Raw genomic sequence first — 7,122 nt, forward strand, 5'->3', positions numbered from 1 at the left:
TCTAATCAATTAAGAAAGAAACTTGATGATAAGGAGAAGAAGTGTGTATTTATTGATTACAGTGAAATCTCTCGAGCTTATAGGTTGTATAATCTTATGACAAAAATGTTGATAGTGAGTAGAGATATGATTTTTGACGAAAGATGTGTTTGAGATTGGTTTATTGGAGATCTTGAAACAGCAGAGGTGACTTTTAATTATCAACAAGAGGAGGATAATTATGATATTCAATTATCACCAATTGCTCAGGGTCTACAAATTGAGTTAACTAGACGTCCCCACTGTCAACGACAGATGCCAGTTCGTTTGTAGGATTATGTTATTATATTAGATGATGTTCCTTCTGACGAAGATATTATTAATTTTGTTTTGTTTGCAAATTGTGATCTAGTTGTGTATGAGGAAGCAGCCAGTGATGATCGTCGGATGAAAGTAATGGAAAAAGAAATTCATACAATAGAGATGGCTTGAGAAAAAGAGATTGAGGTTGATTATTGCAGAACTAAAGAGAAAGTGACTGGCATTTTTATCAAGGTATTGAAAACTGAGACTCTTGTCAAGTTCAAAAAGATGTTGGGCATGTTTAGATTAGAGGAGTTTGGTTTAAGGGAGGTAATGTAGAAAATTAAACCAAGCAAATATTAATTGGTTAGTTTATTTAGCCACGTGTGGTCAGTTTATTTGTTAGTAATGTTGATTTCATTGTTAGATCGTAGATGTGATCACGCCGGATAAAATCCCATATTCGTAGTGCTAATAAGTTGGGGCAAGTCCGTTGGATAAAAAAAAAGAAGAAGTGTGAATTGGCAGCCTCTGCGTCATTGGGGTTGTTTTGTTTTGCAAGTCATTTGTACCGAAACAAAGGCGGCAGCCTCTTTAATCAATAGTAGAAGAAAATTTCCTTTACCTCATATATCAAATTCTTGACATTGTTCTTGTGGGTTCATGTGTGATTATCAATTTGGTTCCTTCAAAAATAAAGATGGAAAAAAAAAAAATCAACCTGAGACCACCAAATTACAATCATGATCCTGGACTACGGAGTTAATGGAACATCCAGCTGGGTTGTGGACTTGTGGTGGCATTGGTGGAAAGGCATACCGAGAATTGTAAAAGAAAGTATTGGTGTAGAAGTAGCAAGGACCGGTGTAAAAGAAAGTTGAGTTACTTTGGATCGAAAATGAAAATGAAAATTTAACTAGTTCGTCAGGTACTCATTTTGCTCAAAATACTTTGGACGGTAATGATTAATCCGTGATTCCTCTCAGAATTACGAACCATCTTGTATGTATTTTCCAAACATTGAAACAAATATTTTTTGGGCAGAGCTTACAATTTTTGTTAAGATTTAGATTATGTTAATTTCACAATTGCAGGATGACAGTGCATACTTCGAAGGTGCATATATAGCAAAGAGCCCTCAAATCTCCTTTAAGATAAGAGCTGGAAAAAAAATTGAAGTTGACCCCCAACGTCTTCTAGTCAAAGGAACTGATATTGAGCAAGAATCAATACAAACTAGATGAAATACAAAAATGGCGGCTAGCCTACTCGGGCAGTTGCCTACTGGTCCGCTCATTCAACTCAATCTTAATAGAGTAAAAAGCTAGCACTCCATAAACTGACCAAAGTTAAAAAAAAAAAAAAAAAAAACTAATACAAAAAAGTTGACTACCTATGCCTCAACTTGAAGAAAAGTCTCTACCTAAATTCTCCAAAAAGGGCAAAAAAGAAAAAAGAAGAAACCCAAAACATCTCACATTGAAAATGTAGGACAATGTCTTTGACGGCACTACTTTCTACACGTAGAAAATTATTCCTCAACTACTTTGGATGAGGATGCTGCACTTTCTTCAATAAAACAAAATTAAATCCTCATATTCTTCGATGGCACGATTTTCTACATGGACAAAAGTATTCCCACGGCTACTTTGGGTGAAAATATTGCATTTTCTTTCATAAAAAAGAAAAACAAATATTAAATCCTCATATCCTTGGATGGCACCTGTAGCTACATCTGGTGAAAATCCTAGAATGGCACGATTTTCATTACTTTTTTTTCCTCGTGGGACTCAACATAAGATTCCAATCTGTCCGCAATAATTAAATGTCGCAGGAGGCTGAAGCGGTTAAGAGCTGCCATTGAAATATATCGATCAATAATTAGACTTGGAGTTGGTGGTAGATGTACTTGGTGTTTGCTGGCCAAGTTTGACTGCATGTGAAATGATGAGTGGACTTACGGGGCCATGCAGAAGAAGACAATTCTTGGAACTTTGGAGATACTACTATTTTGCTTCCGTCTCGCGCGAAGCGCGAGGGTGCCCAGATTCAATATTTCGAGTCTGTTCTTGTATAATAAATATTTACATTGATTCATCAAGGATCTTTACATGTGGCCTTCGTTAAGTCGCATTGGAAGGCTATCAAAAGTTACGAGTCTCATTTGGCCTCAAAAAACAAAAGGGATGTCGTTAGGTAGTACAACATGGCTCATTGAGCATGAATGTACTTTCCACTCATTGACCTGACTGTTTCCTGATCCGCTCCAATTCGTCACCACACGCATGGGGAAAGAACAAGACTCCACCGAACCGCCCACCGCACCGCTAAGTGTTTAAATCGGAACCGGAGCCATCAGCCATGTGATACTACAGTAGGTGTCTGAAAATCTCGGATGGAACCAAAAGACCCCCTACCAAGCCAAGCCTACTTCTGCTGACCTGACCAATTACTTCTTCAAGGGTAAAAGCGAGATCCAAGGGCATAAAAAATTCACCAAGAAATGTGAGCAGCGGTGAAATACGGGCGAAATGATGAAAGAATCCACACTGACACAGTAAAGGTGTCAATGAGGGACCAAATTCACACACTTGTATTGTCAGGAAGTAATCGGTATCGAATAGGCGGATGCCGGCACTTTGATGCTGCTCTGCTTGGCGACACGTTCATCTGATCAACTAATAATATATATAATACTCTACTAGTTTCGTTTCGTGTAACAGTAGTGTCTATTTTAATGTCTCTCGTTGTCAGGTTCCATTTCGTCTTCCAACGCATCGATTAGCATTTGGCAGGGGATGCTGTTTTCAACTTCTCCGTGCCATGAAGTAAGAGAAATGTATGAATTTCATGACACACAATAATGTATAAAAATATGTAGCCAGCAGCATCACCATTATCCTTCCTGACGGAAACTACGGCTGCGATATGGTAAGATTTGCTAGCTTAGGAAGAAGTGTTGTTAGGATGACATGATTGAATTCAAATGTTTGATAATCATCTAACAAACGAAAACCATCCTCTTCGAGCAGTGGAAACTCAACCACTCAGTGGCCACCAGGAAGGGACTTACCTCTTTGGGCTGACTTATCTCCTTGGGCTGTTGGTGAGGGTTCAAATCTCACCAGCAGTGAAAAAAATTTAAGAGTTATGCCATAGTATTTTCTTAGTCTAATTGGGTCTGTATACCCATTAGCCCCTATAACAGCTTCCTTAGGCTCCCCCTCCCCTTAGATTAGGATAGAATATGTTATACAAATGTATCGTTGCTGACAAAAAAAAAAGAGCAGTGGAAACTCTTTGTTTTTATCAAAATTAAATTGACTTGAACCGTGTATTGTTAATGTCACACTTTGTAATTAATATGTGGTAAGATTCTTTTGAGTGGAAAAAAAATAACAAAAAAGAAGTAGGGAGAGGAGTTTTGGGTTTGAAATTGGGAAAGGTTATTAAAAAAAAGGGTAAAAAACAAAAAAACCCTTTGTGGTAAGTCTAATACACAGAAAAGCCCCTTATGGTTTCAAAATATACAACACGACACCTCATACTTTGAACTAAATTGTAAAAATGACGGAATCCGTTAAATTTAACGGAAATGACTTATTGGAACCTTAAAAAAAATGTTTATACCTAATTTTTATCAAATATACCTATTCTACCCCTTAACCCTCAATTCTCTCTATTTAGAGAATAAAACAAATGATTTTTTTGAGTTGTCTTTTGCTTTATTATATCAGGGCATTTTGGTCATTTTGTTCATTTCCGTTAAATTTAACGGATTCCGTCACCTTTACAATTTAGTTCAAAGCATGAGGGGTCGTGTTGTATATTTTGAAACCATGGGGGGCTTTTCTGTGTATTAGGTTTATCACAGGGGACTTTTTTATTTTTTACCCTAAACAAAATGCGAAAAGAAAAGATTTAAGGTCGGTTAGGACAACTAAATTGAATATGGGCGTTTGGTAATGGAATAATTAGTACTTAATGCCAGTCAAACATATAGGTTCACGGAGGTTGAGGGAGAATCAAGGGAGAGGCTATGTAGAGAGCACTTTTTACAAAAAGTAGAGAATTTAGCATTATAAAATTAACCCCCGTGTGATAGAAATAAATATTATACTTCAATTTCTTAGGCACAATAAATTTGACTGTCCAACCAGAGAAAAATCCATGCATTAATTTTTCCAAAGTATTAAGACAGCGCAAGCATCAGCTTTAATTTAGAGGGAGAAGATTGAATGTTATACTAGTACTATTTTCTAAAACAGACGAAGACACCACCATTGGTTTTATTAAGTACCATATCAAGTCGCCATATTGAGCCTGCTGACGTGTGAATTCCTATGGTTTTACCTTTTTTCTTGCCTTTCATAGGTGTCCGTCCATAAATGAGTTCTTATCCAGTGTCCGGACAGATCATTGAAATTTTTGTCCCATACAATGGTGCAGTGCATCGATGTTGGGGATTCAAAGTTAGTAGTGAGCACCAACTGGGGTTGGGCCAAGTGGTAAGCAGCTTGGTTCCGCTTAAGCAAGGTCTCGGGTTCGAAACCTGGCGTATGCAACTACCCTTGTTGGGAGACTCACCCACCACAGCCAGGTGTGCGACCCGGGTCGACCAACGGATTAGTCAGGGCAAAGCCCTGGATACCGTGGCAGGCAACCAAAAAAAAAAAAGTTAGTAGTGAGCGAGTTGGCCAGAATGGGAGATTCAGAATTCTTTATTCTTTTAAATGTAAACAGTATTTCAACGTGTAAATATAATTAAAAGAATTTGTGTAATCTGCATGAATTGTCTTTCTTTATGCCATTATATAGTCCAATTGAGTTCTTTCTTCACATTAGAGTGAGACTCATAAAGATGTTGCTCAAGTCCTCGGAAAGTTTGTCACATGCTCAGAATAGTCTCATCCATTGGTGATATTTTCCAATTGATGAGTGCAACTTCGGGATGTTTAATATATTTCAGTATTTTGTGCCAATCAACGATGACGGCTTTTGTTTCTCTTTATTTAAAAGGTTTATGCACTTCTATATTTGTCCTCTCTTATAAAGACAACGCAAATGTAAACAATACACGCGCGCGCGCGCGCACACACACAAAAGGCCTCGCAGTTTACACATTAAGTGACAAAAGCAAAAAAAGAAAAAAAAAATCAACAACCATACACGATATTATACTTTAATATGCATGATACTTTAATCCCTTGTAATTTTATTTTTTACTATATAAATAAATCGCTTATAATTTAGTATTTTATCACATAACCCTTTATGATTTCTAAAATATATACATAACTCCCCTATGATTGACTAATAATTTTCAACTTTATCAAGGAGTACTTTTGACATTTTAGTTGACTCTGTCGTGGAATGCGAATCCAGTGACTTTGATACTTTAGTTCAAATTATAAGAAAATTATGTATAATTTTTAAAACTACAGGGAGGGGTTATATGAAAAATCACTAAATCATAAAGGGATAAAATATATTTTACCTAAATGGTCACCATAAGAGTTCTGCCCTACGGTTTGAAAAGGAGAAATTAAAACTAGTTCTAAAGTTTTAAACGATTAGTGTTACTTTGTTAACATGTGTTTTACTCGACTGAAAGTATTTTTTTCCCCATCTTAATAAGTCCATGATTCGAACTACATGGAGTATATTCTTGGACTATCAAAACTATAATTTAGAAATGTCTCTGTCCAGATCCAAAGCTTGAGAATTTTCAAAACATATGTATATGTACGCATCACGACAATGACCATAAAACATTAATATCTAACCACTAGTTTCTGACTTTTAGACTGCAATTTTTTCTGAATTCATGTGCTTCTGGCATTAAGGAAAAAAAAAAAAAAAAGAAAGAAAGAAAGAGTGTCACCTACAGAAATAGAAAATACTTCTGACTCTTTCCTCTACCTTAACTTCTTTGGATGCTTTGCACTATGAGAATGCGATGGAAATTAGTAGTAATATTTTCAGTTTTAATGTATTCCATAACATCAGCCTATGTAACAAAGAACTTTCTTTGATCCGCAAGTTAATTGTAGTTTATAATTGCGAATTAGAAAATAGATGCTTAGTTGCGCGATTAGAATCGTATGTATCTTATATTAATCTGTCTTCATCTTCTCTTTTTTCCTTTTGATCTCTAATCTCTCACAAGAGAACAAATTTTTTTTTTTTTTTTCTGCGAGCAAGGAATTTGATCTATAGTAGAAGGCTCAGCACTGATTTTGTCAGCTCTCTTTTAAAAAAAAAAAAAAAAAATTCTCATTCTCATTTTTTTTTTAATTTATGAATTCATTCTTCCTTTTGTTTTAATTATTTTTGACTTCAGATATAGCTTTTCATATGGTGGGAAATCATCAAATAGATGATAATGTGATGGCTATGCTGTCGAATCAGTTAATTTCAAAGAAATTGGTGATATGCTTGTAGCTTATATGGGTGTGTTATTTATTTACGAACCAATCATGCATTATTTTGGGGCCTATGAAATTTGAACAAAAGGGAATCAAAATTCTCCAACTTCTTCTGCCAGATAAAATGATTCCTTTCCAGGCGGTTTTGTTACATTTGAAAAAATATCTTCCTGCTTGGAAAATTCCATCTCAACTATGATTAGTCTTGCCTTATTCTCTTAGTCAAATTGGAAGATTAATGCTGCTGCTGCCCACGTACACTAATTAGACTTGTCAAATTGGATTTGGTTGCCATATTTACCAATTCTCCTGAAAGATATTTTTAATAATAAATAGAAACCCAGCAATAAAAGTATCTTTGATTGGTACAGCCAACTTATTATGACTTGGGCCAACTGGCTATTGGACCCGG

Source organism: Coffea arabica, chromosome 7c (genome assembly GCF_036785885.1).
Source record: "Coffea arabica cultivar ET-39 chromosome 7c, Coffea Arabica ET-39 HiFi, whole genome shotgun sequence".
Lineage (NCBI taxonomy): Eukaryota > Viridiplantae > Streptophyta > Magnoliopsida > Gentianales > Rubiaceae > Coffea > Coffea arabica.